We start from the raw sequence: 20163 nt of genomic DNA, 5'->3' as shown, positions 1-20163 counted from the left end.
GAAAGGATATTTTTTTAAAAATGAAGAGATTTTTGAAATTGATGACACCTTTTTCCCAGCAGCAGCTCAGCAGCATTTTCCTTTTCTGTCCTGTGAGTCTTTTGCTTTTTGCCCCGCTATGTGTCCATTCTTTTTTTTCTGTAGAGTGCCTCCATCACTTCTGCAGCATCTGCTCAGCTCCTGAAGCCCCTGCGTGTGAAGTACTACTGCTGCATGGGACAGGTCGTGGGAGGAAATGCACATTCTGAGAGCAGCTTACCTGGTAAGTGGGTAGTAGTAGTACCCTGATTTCAAAGAAGCCCAGAGGTGATATTTGGGAGCCATACAAGAAGTCTAAAACCCTCCCAGGTACTGGCTCGACAACTATAAACACTAGCTTGACTTTTGTGTCCCTTTATCTTTCCTCCCACCTTTTAAGAAAATGATCTAAGAAAAATCACCACAGTACAGGCGCAGTCTCTGTCGAGTTTAGGTTATACCAGGATATTTGGAAAACTCTGTGGCAAATGTCTTTGTGGCTAAGAGCTTGTAAAAATGTTTGCAGATTAAGAGCAGCATTCTTTTGGGCTCAGCTCCTAAACAGATCAAATGACCTTAATATCTGCCAATGACTGTTTATACTGACAATAAAATCCATAAAGGAAAGATTGAATGGCAAAATCACCTGTATTAAACATTGCTTTCATGGAAAGACATTTAAATCCACTTTCATAAGAGAACCTTGTTTACAGTTCCGGAGTGTATAACTTGGAGGCTTTTCAAATGAAATTGTTTTGGAAGAGCTTTTTTCTTTTCACTAGTTTCCTGAGCAAAACTTGCAGGCTGTAAGATATAAACACATTTTTCAGTGGGAACAGTTTATAATAGCTGCATTCTAATGTAAATTTACACCAATTTTGCATTGGTGTAACTGCTGGCTCCAGATGAGCATCAGTGGAAGTGAGATCATGATCAGTCCCTGAGGAGCTGGAATAAGGAGAAAAAAATGGTCAAGATACAGCCATATAATACTCAGTGTACATATTTAATTAGGTATTTATACAGTACTCTGTGTGTATGTAGTATATGTAATTTTTGCAGAGAGATCGTATATCTACACGGATGAAGCACTGGCGCTCACATTTACCTGGTGTGGAAGTTCACTTTTGTCAGAATTACTAACGTAATATAAGCTTGACTCCAGCCTAAGAATGGCAGGACAGGGGAGCCGTGGGCTAAGGACGACTCTTCTCCATTCTTCTGGCTGTGCAGCAGACTTTCTCCTCCTGGCCCTGCGGTCAGGGTCTGGCTCCATAGACACATTGCCCCCTCTGCTCTTGGCAGAATTACATTATTCTACATGATTTGTGTACCCAGATCTCCCACTAACTCCTGCTTGCACTCCTCTTGAAGGGGGTAGCTCCCCTTGCCAGGCTGCCACTTGTGAAGAATTAACCCATGTTTCTGCCCATAAGCCCAAACCATTCCAGCTAGGCTGGGGGAGCTCACCATGGTTGCTTTTCAAACATCTCCACTATTTTAGCCTGGATGTATTAGTTCACGTTACTCCAAATTCAATCTGATTTCCAGTCCATTTTCCTCTCTATGTCCCTGTAGGCTTTTTCCCTGTTCTCACAGCACTTCAATCAGTTCCATGCTGAATTAATGCTGTTTACCTTCTAGTCCAGATTGTTAACAGCATGACCCTGGTGCATGGAGTTCAGTGGCTTTTATTAGGTTTAAATTGGTCCTTTAATAGGGCTGCTCATTCCCATCAAAGCCTGGAAGTTGACTTCAGTATTTTTCCTTTGTATCCAAAGCAGAAAAATCAGAAACATCCAATACCTCTAGCATAGTTGCATTTCAAGTCAGTATAGCTTTGCTTTTTCTGGGATTTCCACTGGGTTTTCCAGTCATAACCCCTTGCTCAAGCAACAGTTCTCTTTTTTTCTAGAAAAGGAAAACAAACTGCCTTCCCCCTCCTCAAGTCTTTGTACACCTCATGGCATAGTTCTTTGCAAATCAGCTAAACATGGGTGTTGGAGAACCTGGATTGCTTGCAGTTACTGGAATGAAGCTGCTAATCTCTTCCTCCATCTGATTTATATGTAAATAGAAAGGAGGTGCCTTGTAGGTAGTCCAAATAAGAATGCCTTCTGTTATAGGAAGCCGTAGCTATGAGTCACTCCAAATGAAAAGCTTAGTAAAAACATCAACATCCCTAAAATATTTTTGGGGAAAAAAAAAAATCCATGCAAAGAAAAATTAACCTGCTGATTCTAAGCCCACATTACAGGCCTGCTTTTTTTCCTGAAAGTTCATTCCCTTTGCTTGAGCTAATAACATTGCTTTACTACAGAAAGTGATTTTAAATTGTACACAGAACCAACCCTTTGAAGCATAATGGCAATACAGAGATGAGTGAAGCTTTCATGTGTTGTGCCCTCAGAGGATCACTGGCATGAGCAAACACTGTAGAATAAAAGTGATAAGTAAAATGGGGCATTACAGAACTACTGTGAAGTTTATGGCTTTGTTGAGATGCCAACTCTTACACAAAAAGAAAAGCTGAACTAAAAGTCTCAGTGCCTTTTAACTATTTACACTTCTGAGCTTTCCCCACAGAAAATTCTATTTACAGACTCAAGCTACTCTCCTCTTCTTGGGTGCCTCACCCGTATTTGTCAGGATATTCTTCTTGTTTTTCTTTTTTCTACTTTTGGATGCCACTACCAGAAGGGCCCGGTGTTCCCCTCCAGGGACAGCAGTGCCGTGCGCCCTCACCTCTGGGCAACCAAGAGGAGCCAGCAGATAGCTCTGAGTATGAGCATAGCCAAAAGTGTCTGTTTTTCTTTCTTTTGCCCTTTTTTTCTGTCAGTGGTATATTGTGTCTTGTCTCCTCTTTGCGATTGGCACGCTGGTCCTGCTGAGTGGTGGCTGGCGTTCAGGTGTCCAGCCTGCTGAACTCCTTCCAGAGCCTGGCTCAGCTAACAAAGCTCTGTAGGGCACCTGGAGGCCTCAGGTCCTCCTGGAGGATCCCCACTTTGCACACTGAGGAGGGAGATGAATGGAAATGAATACTGCAGGGGTAAGGACTTGCTATATCTGCTCTTCTCCCTGACCCTGGAAGACCCTCCGTCTGTGGCACCGAGAGCCAGCCACCAAGATGGGTCCTTCCACCCACTGTCCGGGGAGGGGAAGTGGCTCCTGCTCCCCGTGTCAGGGCTGGCGCTCTGTATTTCTCAAACTCTCCCTCAGGGCCAAAGGCTGAGTTTCTGCCTCAGTGGATGGAAAGCCTGTGTGCAAGGCTGAGGCTCAGCATGGGTGCCAGTCCCTTGTGTGTGCTCCTTGTGGGAGCTCACTGTGCCACATCACACTTCAAGGTCAGGTTGGATGGGGCTCTGAGCAACCTGATCCAGTTGAATATGTCACCGTTCATTGCAGGGGCGTTGGATTAGATGACCTTTAAAGGTCCTTTCCAACGCAAACTTTTCTATGATTCTATGCTCACCCTACAGGACTTCTCTTTTCTGAACCTATTTTTGCTTGTGTCCATTCCTCATTTGATTTTTTCTCTTTACACCAAGAAGAACCGTGGTAAATCAGAAAAAGCTTGAGTCAGTTGGGCTAGTAAACACTACCAATCGCACATATCTTTTGCCTCACTGTAGCTTCGAACACCTTCACTGGCGAGTGTCAGCTATCTCGAATGGCATCCAGAGATGTGATCCCTCTCTTAGTACAGACAGCCCATTGCTATCCGTAGCCATTTTCCCTCTACGGTTTCAAAGGCTGTCAGAATGAGATAGGCAAGCTTTGACATCTCCCCCAGGTTGAACGTGAGCCCCTCCCTGGGGCGGGTGCCAGTCAAACTTAGGTTTGCAACGTACACAGAGGTGCTCAGCCCTGGGAAGGCTGCAGCTGCTGTAGGCATGGTGGAGGATGAAACCCCTAAGGGACTCTGCTGTAAAAGAAGGAGCTGCAGGGGTGCCTCCAAAGCAAAGTGCCCTCTGAGCACAGCCTGAGCAGGCTGAGGTGGTGAAATCCCTTCTCACACCTCAGGTGCCTGTGCTTTTCTTCAGATCCCATGCTGAAAGTATCAGAATACATTTAGCAGCATTCATTTGCACCCTGGATGATACCTTCAGGTGGCTCCTTTATGAAGGAGTCCTGGAGTAGGTAGATATTCCCTGGATTCCCTGGTCATCTGGAAGCATGAAGAGGAATTAACTTTCTGAAAAGGTATTCATGCTGTGATTATATAAAATATTACCTCTATAGACTACATACATATATATATATTATCTAAAATATTCTCTGACGTGCTCCACTGGAACATTGCTGCTTTCTGAAACACCAAAATTAATGTTGCCAAATCCAGGTGATGACTCTTTATCCACTCTCTCTCTCCCTTTTTCTCCAAGGTTCCTCACACCGTTCAGTTTCAAATAGTCTTGCTGTGGTTTCACCATCCTCCTTCCTTCTGTTTTGTAGCCGAATACTCCAGGTGCCTCCACTCACAAGTTTCTGTATACTGGGCTTATGTTACCTGAGTTTCTGTTTGTTTGTTTGTCTCATTGGCCTGGAAGCTTTTCCATGCACAAGACAGGGGGTAGGGGACAGCAATTCATCTGCAGTAAACTATAGCTGTTATACATTTTTTATTTTAGCAGAGTATCACCTGACCTTCAGCAATGCACAAACTGCAGAGAACACTGGAAAGTCAGCTTAAAACCAAAACTAAAAATTACCAAGGGAATAATGGGAAGTAAACAGTGAGGTTTTGGTTATAGCACTCTGTTCTTTCACTCTCAGCCACAAGGAAATGCCCAACAGGCTCCATGAAGCTGCGTGGCTCATGGTGGGCAATATGCATGAGCAGCATCTCCTTCCCCACTCGGGAGACTGAAAATGAAGTAAAACTGCCAAACCTCTGCCTGGGATTTGAGTCACTTGTGCAGACATTATGTACCTGTTTCCTAAATTTGTAATCATTTGCTTCTGCTGTTTTATTTTTTTAAAGTTGCTTCTTATTTTTCATTTTTGATTAGGATGAACGTGACATTACATAAAGTTATCAGCATTTGTTTAATAAAATTTGTAATCAGGAAAAGTCTCAACCTCTTTGAAATGAATAAGAATGTCTAGATGTGGCTCCTATGAAAGTATAAATGTGTAAAATGATGTTGTCCATTTCCTTTCAGGGGACTTTGCATGGTGTCCCTAGATTTTTATGCAGTAAATAGGAGAAAAAAAGCAGTTTTGCAGGAGAGATTTTAATGCCTTTCCAGTAATTCAATTAGTGTCACCTGAGTTCCATAAATTAATGTCAGTAATCATCACTTAGCAGCACCGTCAAAAATGAACAAAACCCCAAGATATCTAATCTTGATTTTTTTCAGTTTAATTAACAGGTCATTCATTTGATCTTTTATTTGGTTTATAATCTCGTGACCTCTATATGACCTGAAGCAGCACCACTCTAGCTAGAGGAGAACAGAAGTAAGATACCAAATAAAAAAAGTTGTTACTCTAACAAAATTTTTCTGTGCATTGTTGCCACTGTAATTTTGATTTGATCTAGGTACATCTACTATTTAAACATCCTTCCTAATTCAGTTATCAGCAAGATAAAATACAGAGTCATTTACCTGCATTTGTGTGCTATGTATGTTTGCCTTGGCAACATTTCACAGAAAGCATATCTTAAAAAGTCTTAATAACTGCTGTCCAGCTTCTTACTGGACAAAGGCTAAGAAAATCTAGCAGTTTTTGTCTACTTTCCACTGAAATCACAGCTGTAAGAGGAGGCAAACCCAGGATTTTGGCCAAAAATTTACTTTAACCTGAAGTGGCCAGCAAGTAAACCCTGCAGGTGAGGAATCCAGCCTCACGGTGAGTTTGCAAGGATGAGTTTGCCCTTGCAAAACTTAGAAGTGTGGTTTGAAAGCCTTGTGCCCTCGTTGCAAACCTTACCCTTTGCGCTCCTCCTCCTCGCATAGCAGTATTGTTAGTCTGATCCCTGTTTATTTTTCAGAGGTCCAATTTAGAAGCAATCTTCAAAAACATTTATGGCTTCTAATACTTTCAAGTTCAAAGAAACCATGGAATGAAGTTTAGGTCCTTGGAGTAGCTATTGGCTTAGGCTGAAGTCAGTGGAGTTGCATCAGGAACAAAACAAGTTTGTGACATTTCACATTTTTGATTTAATACTAACTTCTTGTTAGTATGCTGCTCGTGCCTGCTAAGAGTTGAAATATTTTTTCCTCTTAGTTCTTCTGCTGTGAGATTAAAGATTGCTTTAGTGTCTCATCTGGCAACAGTTTGCTAGATGTTCTATGCAGTGGACCTGGATATTTGGACTATGTTCAGGCTGTCTGTTCCTAAATCTTTTATTTGGTCATCATTTCTGCATCGGTTTGGTACTCTGCAGTAGGTGGTCTGAAATGACCCTTTGTCACTCATTCTGTGGCTGATGGGGTATAACAAGATATATATAGTATATAAAGTAGCTATCACCCAACGAGAAGACAGACATAGCTAGCAAGCTGGTCACTTGTGGGTCTAACACTCCAGATTTGCAGGGAGTGGGCACTCAGCATCATAGGCCAGATCATCCAGGCAGAAATGCTTTGTCAGAAGGAAGAGGTCTCGGCTGTGTTCAGATTGTCCTATCCATTTTCCTGCAGTGGCAATTGGTCTCACAGGACACAACCTTTTAATTAGATCTACTATCTTGCAGACTATATCAAATCAATGTAGTCATATTTAAAGTATGTCTACTAAATACATTTTTTTTCTTATGCTGTATGATAGTGCATCTGGAAAGTACAGAACACTGGATCCAAATCCGAGTGAAATGGCTGACAATTTTCCCTTCTTGAAAGCCTGTATCTTTTTAATAGAGGAAAGACAATATGGACTAATGGCTTCAGAAAAAAAATATTAAAAGGCATGCAGTGGCTGCAGGAACAGGAGCACTAATAGCTGCTCGTAGTATGCCTTCCTGGTACTGCTGCAGAAGTTCTAAGAACTGCAGCTAAAGCTATGAAACATCCTTTCATCCAGGCATTTTGACAAGACAGGAAGAAAAATGTTAGCGTTCTTTGCTTCTGCAAAATTTTTGTTTTTTCTTTGCCATTGTAACAAGGGTTTTATCTTTCAGAATATAAGAAACTTCAAGAAAAAAGAAGTTGCAAAGCCACGGAAGCCCCTAGAGCTATGCTGGCTTGCACCAGCTGGAGCATCTTGCCATTAGTGCCTTAATTCTGATAAATGTTCATGGGAACAGCAACTCCAAGAACCACAAGGTGCTAATTATCTTCCTAATATGTTGATAATTTTTACCCTGTTCATTTTATGGACTGAAATGCCAATGTATACAGTTGTAAATCTGCATTTAGGTAAGAAACAACCACAGAAATAAAGTCATACAGTTAATGGATTTTGCTAAAGGTGATAGCTAAAGGTTCTCCACATTTGGAGGCTTTAAGTCTAGACTTGTATCTCACAATAATTTATTATAGTTCAGAAAAAAATTTCCAGCTCCACTATGGAGCTGGTTAAATTAAATCTTAAGGCTCATATTATGCAGGAGCCAGATCAGTCAACTGCAACATTTCTTTCCAGCTTCAAGAAAATCCATAAAGAACAGTAAACATTAGTTTTCCACATAAAGCTAAAGCCCTTTTTGAATGTATGATTAGGAGCTTTGAAGCTCTTCTTTTTAACAGTGTCTCAAACACAACCGTTCCAAAAAATACCTCTTTTTTTGTTTGTTTGTTTGTTGTTGTTAATGGAGTTTATAGCCACTTAAGGGTTATGTTCTATGTCCAGGCAGCAGGCAAACAGTAAATTACTTCTATACCATTGTGGCTGACTGGTTAGCTCTAGTATTGCAAATATTCCTGTTAGGAACTAAATGAAATACACCATCTTCTAAATCTGCTGGTTTGGTAAGAGTCTGTGCAATAAAGTGGTGGTCAACAGACTAGAAGTGAAAAGCAATTTCCAACATTTCTGTGATCATTAGCTGTGCGTGCTGAAAGTATATTTCTGTCATAGCCAACCTAAGGGGAAAAACACTAGAAAAGGGGTTTTATAATTGTAATTTCAACATATTTATTTTGATCACTTTCACACTGGTAACAATCAGTACTTGATATGTGTATTCTTCAATTGGACAAAAAATAATATCTGTAGCCCCATGGTTCCAAAGCCTCCTCAATTAGTTTGTAAATTGCCAGGCAGCTTTTATAGGCACTCAGTGAGATCATTGGAATGGGTGTGGAAAAATAATGGAAAAATAATTTAGTAGTATTTTTAGAGTATTTCCCATACTCCTAATTCATATCTACATCAAACAAAATCATAATGAACGAATAGTCAAATAACCTTTTTCTTTCTGTGAGAGTGAAGCTGCTTCCTTCTGTGGATTCCTTTGCATTTCAGGAAATTAATCCTTGAGCTAGTGCCTCCAAGAAAAGAGTGGAAAAATTTCTAAAAAATCAGTTGATATAGTTACTGAATTTGTCAATATCTCCACTAATTTTCAATTTCCACTAATATTTCAAGTCTAACAAAGGTGAATTTCTTTCTTCCCTTGTATTGTTTAAGTCAAGAGAGTTTGCTGATTCCCAACCCATAGTCTTCCAACCCAGCTCCAAAATTCTCCACTTTTTTCTCCACTCTCTGCTACCTAGAAAAGTATCAGTAAATGTAGTAGTTTAAGCATCTCTCCATGAGAGGCTGGGAAGAATTCTGTTGAGCCTGCTAAGCTTGATTCAAAACTAGTGTGTAGGTAATATCTGTGTTAGGATGAAAAGAGCTAGGAGCCTCCTCCTGGAGAGAAGTCTTCCTGCACTTGCACTGCCAGCCCAGAGACATAAATGAGGCCTTTCCAAGTGTTCTGACTGGATTGCTTTTGGTGCCCCAGGCTCGGTGACACAGTTTGCAATGCCTCTTCTCCGCTGCTCTAGCATTTTCCCTTGCATGCACTTCAGCCTTATCACAGATGCAGCAGAACTATTCCAATAGGCATAAAGGAAAAGAAGAAGCAATGGCCCAGAAAATGCCACACGGAAGCAGCTGTAACAACATCAGTGGTGGTGTCCCAGGAGGGAAGGATGAATTTTTTTAGCAGAAGAGGTGAGTCATACACTTTTTGCTTCAGAGTTCTTGTTTGGGAATATTGCCCTCAGATTCTGCTGCTGAATTTACTTCCTTCCTGCTTCATAGTAAAAAGCAATGGTAAAATATTCCCTAAACTCTTTAGGGTTTTAGATAATAGGATATCATGCCCTTAGTAGAGTAGACTAAATAAGCCATTTCAACTGCTTGTTCCTCTAACAAATTACTTTCCAGATAGGAGACTCTCTGTTCAGTCCATAGCTTTGAAACCTCTTGTCTGGTAGAGAGACACTACCTCTAAGTGCTGACTTTCAGCTTTCTTTCCTTAGCAGCAGTGACTAGCAAAACTATTTGAAAATGAGACTTCTTCAGAAAATTCCACTGGGAAGGTGGTGACAGCAGCTCGCTCTTCCAGTGTCACTGCAGAGCCCACACGACATGCACAGCTGCTGTGCACGTCTCCAGCTGCTGCCCTTTGTGCACCACGCCAGATTCTCAGGAGTTCTCTCAGTGGACTTCTTGGCAAGTTCATTTCAGGTGCTTTGCCATCAGTGAACTTAAAATGCAAAGGAACCAGCAGAAATAATGCCATGCAAAGAATTGGGGTCAGAGAAAAGAGAAATTTCTCAGCTGAAGAATGGCTGCTAGCTGTGAGATTTCACAATGAGCTTCCAGAATGAGTAAACATTTACCAGAAAGCAGAACATGGTGTTGCATGCAAACTGGTGAAAAATAGGTAACATGATTTCATTTTACATGAATGTTAATCAGAAGTTGTGCTGGCAGAGTCAGTGATCCAGATTCAATAGCGTGGTGCTGAGTTCTGTTAGATGAGAAAGCGGAACAGGGTGGTTAACATTACTGTGAAGTAGATTGAAATAAAAAGCATAAACTTTACTGAAAGCCTTGATGCACTGAGTGCTGATCACATGTTACATCTTAATATTTTGACTTACTGGCATTTTCAGCATTGTTTGCTGTAAAATTACAGTTTTCTCTCAAAATAAAGTAAAAAGCTATTATATATGGCTGTTTGCTCTCTACCAGCTCTTTCTAAGTGTCTGCCAAGTAAGGAAGAAGCAATGTTACATTTCTTTTGAAGTATTAAATAAATTTAATAAGTGATTATTAATAAGATAATGCAGGAGAATTTTCTGACTGTGGAACAAGTATATCAGTGTTATTTAGTCCAGTATTGGATAAGGAAAGAAAAAACCACATTTCATCAGTTGCATGTCTACTGGTGTCTATGTGCATCTGTGAACACAGATCCTTTGTTGCAATTTTAAGAAATACATGGATGGAATTCCTTCCTTCTTTAAAATGAGGGATGTCTGTGACATACTTCTTTTCAAAGCACAGTATTACTCAAGAGTAATGTCTTTGCCCTTGCTAAATGCTTATGCATGTTTTACACCGCAACGGGTACAATTTGTAGTGGTTGGAGGCTCCGTCGGTAGGAGCAATGCACCTGGACTCCACTCTCACCTTCAGCCACACACTTCTAAATGCTCCCGTGGCAGCAGATGGGAATGTGATGATTTCTTTTCCCTTAAAGAGCCCAGAATTACTAGTTTTTCATTCTGTTTAGTTATATAAAAAATGTAGATATCAAAGACTCTGCGTTTGAGTGGTGTTATCAAAAATAGCAACATCTGTCTACTTCAAAGCACAGAGGGCCTCACTCTTTCAAACCTGCCACGGTAGGACAGGAAAAACAAATAAAACTAAAAATCTTCAATCTGTAGCATCAGAGCGGGTGTAGTATATGTTTTTCTATTTAAAGCTCTCAGAAAGTTTCCTGCATTACTTTGGTTTGCTTGCACTCTTAACAATGCTGAAATACTGCCGAGCGGTGTCCCTGGCTGACTGGTTGGCTGAGCTGACACAGGCGAGATGCAGCTGAGATAAGCAGACCAGGAGGGTTTGCAGAAAGCCTTCCCAGGTGGGCTGAGGTCTGACGGCAGGCTGACTCCCTGCACTGCTGGCCCCAGGCTTTTTCCAGGATGCTACAGGGACAACTTGGGACTGGCGGCACAGTTGTGTTTTGCTTTAACTCCCTTTATCAGCATGGGTGAAGATAGGGGGCTTGTTTAGGGCTAGCAGTAATTAAAGGAAGATACTGCTCCAACTGAAATTCTGATTTCTTTGGGGTACACTACAAATCGTAAGTAATCCTTAGGGCTGTGAATTGCCATGTGAATAAATAAAAAGGAAGGCTACTTTGCTGTCCAAGCTTCATGCCAGTCTGGGTTTCCAAGACCATTAGCTGCCAGAATGAGTTGCAAGTAAATGGAAGTTCTCTCTGGGCTGCATTTTCCTTTCAACATTGCTGAAACCACAAAAAGCCTGTCCAGTTTTATTAGAGAGCTGGAAAATAAATGAAAAATTGAAAGGGCTTATCTTGCTTTTTATTATAAAAATTACTCAAGCTCGCTTGAGCCAGTTTTATTGATGTGCTGTAGCCTGTGCTCTTCAGGGATCGGCACGTGGCACTGTATGAAGCAAACAGATGGAGCAGATCAGAGATTTTCCAGTTTCCTTCTCAGAACGGAGGAAGCATGGAAAAAATTAGAGCCAGACTGCAGATGGTGGAGAGGCTCATGTGTTGGTTTCATGTGCATTTGCATACGTACCAAGCACAACTCAGCAGCCGAGGGGATGCTATTACATACCTTACATTGTCCATCTTTAAACCTGCTTTCTGAAAAAATACACCACCGAGAGAGGCAGAACATACAGCAGATGCCCTTTAATGGTGTATTATATTTTTCATACATTGTTAATCTTTGCTCATTTGTTCTGCAAACAGGAGTAGCTCATGAGAACATGTATTCTCTTAAACAAGTACTGCTTTAAGTACGCAAAATATTCTATTATTAGTGAAAGCATATCAAGTCAGCCAAATTGTGGATTATAAACACATGTACAAAAAATTAAGAAAATTCTTCAGGTCTGGCAAATATGGTCTCTCATTTGCTGGTTTGCCCTCCTTTAATTTCAATACTTCTTTCCTCTTACACGGGAAACAGGAACTCAGGTGGGCTACACCCCTGTATTTTCAGTGTACCCTGGTGACTGGAACAGTTCCACATGAGCTGGTGGCATTGATGTGTCCATGCTGCCATGCACAGCACTCACATGGCCGGAAACACGCCATCCCTCTGTTGCTTCACAGTCACTGTTCAGCACGTTTTCACAATCCTCTTTATAAACTGAAAAAAATGTTTTAAAACCCACAGCAATTAGAGAATTCCCAAATCTGCAACATTTGTTGTCATCAGTACTCAAGGCTTTGGTTTGCTGAATATTGGAGACAATATTCAGAGGTGTTCAGAGAGGATTTTGCCTTATCTGAAAAGGAATTCAAATCACTTTCTAAAATTGCAGAGCTTCATCTGCTGATTGTATTTCTTATTGGGGGGAATGAGGGATCTAGGCAGACCCTGCATTGTGTAAGTAACTACCAGTGCTCACTCTGGTAGGTAATAGAATAATTTCAGCACTACCAGGAAATATTTCAGCCCTTTTCTTTCCAACCCTTTTGTTGAACTTTGACCAGTATCAGTGTTTTTTGACTTTAATACCAGATATCATGAAAAAGAAATAAATATCTTCTAACTATCAATGGAGAAATAGCAATTAAACACAGTATAGGATCTCAGGGTTTTCTGACAATCATGGGACCAAACTCAAGATTCAGCTTTGGTCTCTTCATGGTGGTAGCATGTGACTGCCAGATCAATGTTCCTGTGCTTTTTCATTGGACTTTTCCCTATCTTTCACTTGCTTGCCATATAAAGCTGAATCTTTCTCCTATTCCCATCCCTTTATGGTTGTTCCCCCAGCTCACTGAAACAGATTGCAAAGAGGCTCTTGTGTATGAATGAAATGCTTTTCCCAACAGAGAGGTGGAGACATGCTCTGCTCTTGAAGTTGGCCAAGGGAAAGTACAGTAACTGTAATTAAGATTTGGAGGAACCCATTGAAGAAGATACTAACACAGATATGGGTAGAACTGAATACGAACCCCACAGAATTTGGCTTGTTTGGGTGGTGTGAAGATGAGGTAAACACTATAACATGGCCCTCAAAGGAAAGCAGCCAAGTCAAAGTCACAAAATCCTACAGGTTCAGAAGACTAAAACCAGACTTTAGTAAGCTGTTAACTCATGTTTGTTCTGCTTGAATTGCAGGGGCAGACCGAGGCTGTTAGCTCTTCCTTGTGAGCACAGCAGTGAACAGACTTGAAAACCCAGTAAAAATATTCCCCCCCCACGAGAACCCAGTTAGACAAAATGCTTTGGCATTTGATACTCTTAAAGGGGGCAGTGGAGGGTAGGGGAGGAAGAAGCAGTTGGGGGCGGGGAAAACCTCCTGAAACTGAAAAGGTTTCTAAAACACTGGTGGGAGTTCCACTTTGAAAAACCATCATAATCTTCTCCCCCTACCTCTACTTGTTCTGCCTTCCCTGGTGATCTCCGGCCCTGGCTTGTGTCAAGTGTCAAACCATGACTGATAATCACCTGGGTGATGGTTATCACAGGGCAAAAGTTCTGCTGGAGGAGGAAGGTCAGGGCAAGTTTCCAGGATGGACTGGGCAGCCTCTGAAATGGTTTGGAGGTCATCTCCTTACAACTGGTGAATGCTGTAAAAACTAAATGAGTACAGATCTACTGATTTCCTCATTGCTCTCTTTCTGCCCCAGTAAATCCAGGAAAGCACTTCCACCTACTTGTTCCTACAGGCAGATGACAGCCAGCCCAGAGCAGTCCTGCCTGTGGGGACTGGGGACTGCACTTTGAATTCTGTCACTGCTACGTAAGAGAAGAGGGAAGAGAGACAGGGAAAAAGGACGGTTCTGTCAGGGGACATTTTATCAGCGATAAAGGATGACCTATCTGATGACTAGTTTATAGACTGCCTAAACCATCTGAGATTAATCTTCCTCAGATTCAGGAACAGGATCAGTTTGAAGTGCTTGCACAGTACAGCTTTCCAGAAGTGGGTCAGATTGGGCCCTTGGGCTTGGATCACAGGCTAGAGCATTTTAAGGAGAAGACACTGATGGACTTTTAAAATCCTAGCTCTCAGACAGCCTTTGACAACTTGACAAAGTTTCTGTTCTACATTTTTCACATTTCGATCATAACTGGTAAGAGCCAATTTTAAAGAACCACTTGATTCTCACACATGAGAATTCATCAGTCATATCCCTTGCTCTCACAGCCTGCCTCCCAGATACTCCTATCTCGCCTTCCCAAACGTATATCCCATGGGTCTCTCTGAGACATACCCACACAGGCCACTTGCAGAGGGAGGAGGAAAACACATCCAAGAATAAGCAATGCTAAAGGTCAATGCTTTTCCAGGCCTTGATTCAGAAAATTGCCATTTGGAGGTTTTTGAGATTCTGCAGCCTCCCAGGTGAACTCCCTGAAGGAAACTTCAAGAAGATAAGATTTGGCAATAATAATAACAACCAACTGGTGGGCTGCCGTATGGACTTCCCACCTGCTCGCTCATCAGCCTTCTCAGATGTCATGGGTCCTGACAGCAAGGGGATTCAGTAAAACAACTGCTAGCAGGACTGCTGGTGATGCTCTTTTTAGTGACGGTTGGAGTCCCCTGCCTGAGCGCTTGCTTGTCAAAATATCCCTCCTGCTGTGACACCGGGCAGGTCCTGATCATGGAGTGGGACTGAGTTTTGTGGGACACATGTAAGCACTAACACACTTGTGTTTGACCCAGCCTGTGAGTCAGCCCCAGACCACAACCTCTGCCACTTGGTCTGTATGCAATGTTTCTGGCTGACATAGCTTTTATTTTCAATGGCTTTCTGTACTGAACTACAACTTACTAAGTGCTGTTTTCAGTTATATATCCATAACATATGCTTTAGCTGTGGCAAAGAAAGTAGCATTTTTAATTGAGAAGACTTTCCAAAACAATTACATTTCAATCACAGGGGCCGTGCTCTCTTCTTTATTTAAACAGCAGCTGGTGTTAATTAAAATGAAAGAACACCCTGATCCCTATGGTCTGAGCGCTGAATGTGGCTCAGAGGCCTCCTTGTCCCTTTGGCGGTGCCTCCTGTGCGCAGAGGATGCCAACTCCTCCAGGCTATGGGCTGACACAGGTGTGTGACCAAGTACCCTACAAAACGGTTTTGCCTTTTCTTTAAAGAAAGCTTTCATTGCAGAGTTCCTATGGCTGTGATATTCCAAGGGTAGAAGAAACATGTGAATGCCTTTTAGTAGAATAAAGCTTAGGTGTTATAAAAAAGCACTTAATCAACAAATTACTTATTAAAGATATTCTCTTTTCCCATAAACTCTGCCCTATTTAGAACAAAAGCATTTCAGAAAGAGTTTACCTTAAAAAGAGTAGATGGCCCATGTGTCTCCTCATCTGCATTTACCTTTCCCTGATCCAGAGGACCTAATTCCCTCCACACAGCTTGTCAGTGTCAGTCTCTCTGTTTAGGAGGTGTCTCTCAAGCACATCTTCCATTCCAAGAGCTTTTAAAACTGTTTTGATCTTCCTTTGTGCTCCAGTTCCCAGGCTGTGTAAACAAAATGACTGATATATTGGAGTTTGGACTTTTAAAACCAACAGCTGGCTCCTATTGCCATTGCAGTCTATATCTATGGAGATTTTCAGCCATTTTTTTCCCCATAGAGTTACTATGTAATCCAGTCTACAAAGAAATACAGTAAATATTCCCAAATTCCCTCACTGACTTAGATCTCTTAATTCACCTTAGAAATAAGTCAATATAAAATAACTTGAGAATATTATTATCTATCAGTATTCGTAGAGATTACTAATACTGAGTAATTCTTGCACTAATTGTAACGTTATAGAGTATGGCTTCCACATCTTCTATAAACACTAGAAGACTCTGGATTTATAATGCAAGAATTCAAAATTATCTTGAAAAGAAAACATTCTAACAAGGTTAAAATGAAAGAGAGTTAATGGCAATTTCTATGGAAGAAAATATTTTTCCTATTGCTACATCAATGATGCATAAGTCTGACACAACTCTGTGGTCAGCAGCACTCTCTGTGTTGGCAGATGCATCAGATGTTTGTGCCAAATAATCTAAAATGTCACCTGAACACACTGTAAACCTTCTTGTTCACAGACAGGGTAGACAGAGAACAGTACAATTCAAGTGGCTTATAGCAGGTACATGTCAAAACCTCAAAAGTAAATATATGCAGTACATTTCTTGTAGTAAGGCTTTACAGGCTAGTTTGAACAGAGATTAACTAGGGGTTGCATTTCTCACATTTTCTTACTCTTTTTCAAAACCCTGTCCTAAATTTGGTTGTGAGGTCAATGGCATCAAACCAGCAAACGGAAATGAGGGTCTGAATGGGAAGCGAGCAAGTTAAGGTTAGGGGATTTGTGATCAGCTTACAGGCAATAATTAGAGTTTTTTGACTGAGATGATAATTTTTCAAATAGAGAGCAAATGCCTATTTCCTAAACCTTTAGACTATGTTAACTGAAAGTGCAAAGAAGTAACTTGGGAAGGCTGCATAACACTTCTAAAAAGAAAGTTTGGCTGGAGTGACTCTGTCATGCTGATGGTACAGGTGTAAGTGACAAATCCTTTTTCACAGGAGGAAGCAGTGTCTGAGATTTGGGTCTGTCTTACTAGAGATGAAGTTTCTACTTCAAACCGGTGTAATCTCTCACAGGTAAATTATCTGCTTACTCTTAAAGCTTACCAAAGGCACGGAACTGCTACACTGGCCAGCAGAGGAGAGAAGATGAGAATTTAATGATTCCTTATTCTAAATGGCCATAATTTGTATCTTGGGAAGATCTGGAAGAGGGGACCACAAGTGGTCTCCGGTGAAAAGGAATTTGTTTTTCATTGTGATGCCCTCAGATGGCAAATGACTGGGAATTTCCTCTGTGACTGTCACCACAAAGCCAAGGGCAAGCAAGCTTAGGGTTTTGTTCGAGGCTTTTCTTGATCACCGGCAGATCAATAGCTTCCGTCTATATTTTGCTGGGTCCAACTACTAGATGGGAATGAAAAGGAGCCTGTCCTTGACCGGATCACCTGGTCTTTGTCTCCAGGCCACACAGTTATAGCAGCTCACAGATTTTCTTCCTGCTGTGCTCTGAGTGCAGCAATAAAAGTATGGAATAGATATGGACACCGTTCATTTTCTGTAACAACCACAAGACGAAAAGACGGTCAGCTGAGTCTCACTAGCAAGCTGTTGCACTTATCTTGACCAGTGTGACCTTCCCAAAAAAAGGCACAATGTTTTTCTTAGCAGATCTTCCACTGTGAATGAATATTTAGCAGTGACCTGGAGAGGATAATTACTTTCACCAACATATTTGCAGTTGCATTCACACAAGACAGTCTTGTGCGTGAAATTTTAAGTTCCTAGAGTGAAAGTGAAGACTATGGCATGGTGAAGTTTCCCAAGCACCAATTCAATTACTTTCTTGTCTGTTTTGGTTAAACTTTAGTTTTATAAACACAGCTTCATTGTAGGATGTTCCCTGAATCCTGTACTTCTCTCAAGTCCTTTGCTCTTTGATCAGGTATGATGGTTTGGGATTTGAACCGAGCCAAAAGAACGCATTTATTTTCTTATGTCATTACCAATGGAGAGAGTCTCATTTAAAATGCTAAACCTAGTATCTCAAAACCTGCAATTTTGGTGAGCTTTGGTACTTCTGGTTAGACCTGTGTGGCTGTTGCGTTTATGAGTCTACACACACTATAACATCAGCCTTTTCCTCCTGCTCTACAGCATGAAATCAGTATGTTCCCAGTTATAGGGCACTGAGGGTTTACTGTCTTAGGCATTTCTAACAAATGTGATGAAGGACACAAATGCAGTGGCTTTGTCTCTGAGGCACCAGCAGAAGAGAGGCAAAGGGACGCCGGGCTCCCCTTGCACCATGCCAGTGGGAGCCATGCAGCACTGGCAGGGAAGGAGCCATCTCTTGGGGACACAGCAGGGACACAGCCAGCACCACGCAGTAGCCCTGAGCTCCTCCTGAGGTTTGCTCTGGAGATGAGCACCAGGGCGAGCGACACGATCAAGACCTGAAGTCTCACTTCTGGCAGGAGCAGGACATTGGCATCAACGGATGGCTGCAGCCCGGATTCGTTGCAGCCCAGGAGTGAGCAGGTGCCCAGCCCTCGCACAGGGAGGAAGCTTCTGCCTGTGCCACTGCTGCTGCTGACTGATGCCTGCTGTCGTTCTTCAGTGAGGGACTTCAGGGAGAGAAAACGTGCAGTCTCATAATGTAAGCTCACTGAAAGGGGTGAAGATTTAAACCCAGCGTAAAGCTGAGCAGTTTAATAGTTTGTGGCTAAAATGTGACTGATACGTAGCTGCAAGTTTCCCATGTAAAGCCAGAAAATGTCCACCTTAGAAATCCCGGAGCTGTGGTGTGTGCCAGGCTTTATAGTCCGTGAGATATGACAATTAATTACAAACAGGATTAGCAGTTCCTTTTGGATGGAGAGAGAATCTCACGTCAGCATTCTGACTTGCAAATATTCTAAAATGTCTCCCACCACAGGAGAACTAAATCTTATCTTTCCAGGCGTATAAAAATTTGTAGTACTTAAAGGAATATAGGACACTGCTGATATCTGGGTCCAGTAAAAATAAGTGAACGAAGCAAATAGACAAGCAAATGACAAAGAGATCTGATATGGCATGGTGTAAAGTTTAATCCAAATAAGGCTATGAGTGGGTCCTTCATGGTGCTTCATCAACATGAAAAAATATACTTAAGGGGGTAAATGTACAACAGCTGGCAAATATCATGTGCCAAGTCTTATTTTAGATTAGTAGGAGAAAACTGAGGCTTATTAAACTGCTGCAGAGATTCCCAGGACAGCCAGTTGGAGATTTTAGAACATCGTCTTCTTTCTGATGCTACTAAATTGGTACACTTCGTTAGGGAACCTGTGGCTTTGAAAATGAAAGAATACACAGAAGTCATTGGATTGATGCAAACAAAGCAAACAGAAACCTGAGAAAGGCAAAAAGCCCATCCCACCCTCAGTTCACTTAAAATGACTGAGAAGCAGGCATGGAAGCAATTCACTATATAGCTCTTGTCGTCTCTTGCACAGACAGGAGAGTGTGACAGTCAGTTTAATAACCCTTGAAGAGCTGTAATCAAATTTTTGCTTTTAAATGCTATTCACCCATCTGCCTGCAAATGGCATCCATTTTAGAAAAGCTAATTATAGATTTTATAGCCCTATAAATGTTATAACAGATTTTTAAATTATTATTATTTTTAAAAAACAACCAACTGAAGATACACCCTGCAGAGAAAATAGCAAAAATCTTATTTCTAGGGAGTTTAGGTTTGTTTTGTGGTGGGTTTGTTTTTTGGTTTGGTTTTTTTCCTCTCTTCACTAATAGAAATATTTTAAAAAGTTCAAGTTAGGACTGTATTCTCGGTCACTACCAGTTAAATGGAAAAGACTTTTTAAAAGAATAATTTAAATTTCTGCTGAGATGAGCAGTGTAACACAGACTGCAAAACGACCGAAGGAAAGGAGCACAAGACGAAGATCATACTAAATGTGGCAAGCAGTGAAGAAGTTCCAATAAGACTTGTTATCAGGTTTGGTTTTGTGCAACCTCACTGAAGTCTGAGTAAAGGTTTTGCATGTAGAATTAAGGAAGTTTCTGTTTTTAGCATGCAATAAAAGTCACGTATGCCCTACCTCAGGGAACCTCAGTGAGTGGACCCTCCAGTGCTCTGAATCTGCCATCTGCAGCACAGGTCAAGCTCTGTGGTCGCTCAGGGACAGTTTTGCTTGTTCTGATGTGGAGAGGTGGCCGAGGGGCTCCCTCCGTCCCTTTGCTGGTGCTGCCTGGGATGTTTGTCTGTTCCGCAGGTGGATGCTCTGTCTGACCTTCCTCCTGAGGGGTTTCTCACTCTTGCCTGCTGGGTTTTGGAGGGTTCGTCTCTCTATAGCTTTATGGTGGTGCTCTGAGATGGCATGATTTCATTTTTCAAGGAGTAAACAGCAATGCT

At 41.6% G+C, this 20163-nt stretch overlaps 2 long non-coding RNA genes across 2 annotated transcripts in view; one reads left to right on the top strand and one right to left on the bottom strand.

The window, feature by feature from the left end:
• The first annotated feature begins 7953 nt into the window (after nucleotides 1-7953).
• Nucleotides 7954-20163, top strand: part of LOC142051709 (uncharacterized) — a 43169-nt gene continuing 30959 nt past the window's right edge. Inside the window, exon 1 of the long non-coding RNA XR_012658597.1 lies at nucleotides 7954-9126. This is a non-coding gene — a long non-coding RNA (uncharacterized LOC142051709). The remainder of the gene's footprint in view (nucleotides 9127-20163) is intronic.
• LOC142051708 (uncharacterized) lies at nucleotides 11846-15777 on the bottom strand. The gene is made up of 2 exons (XR_012658595.1): nucleotides 15485-15777; nucleotides 11846-12323 (listed from the first exon to the last, which is right to left on the bottom strand). It is a non-coding gene; the product is annotated as an uncharacterized LOC142051708 (long non-coding RNA).

This window comes from Phalacrocorax aristotelis, chromosome 1, assembly GCF_949628215.1.
Source record: "Phalacrocorax aristotelis chromosome 1, bGulAri2.1, whole genome shotgun sequence".
In the NCBI taxonomy this organism is placed as follows: Eukaryota; Metazoa; Chordata; class Aves; order Suliformes; family Phalacrocoracidae; genus Phalacrocorax; species Phalacrocorax aristotelis.
The sequence above is the reverse complement of the archived record's forward strand: the minus strand, read 5'-3'. Positions and strand labels throughout refer to the sequence as shown.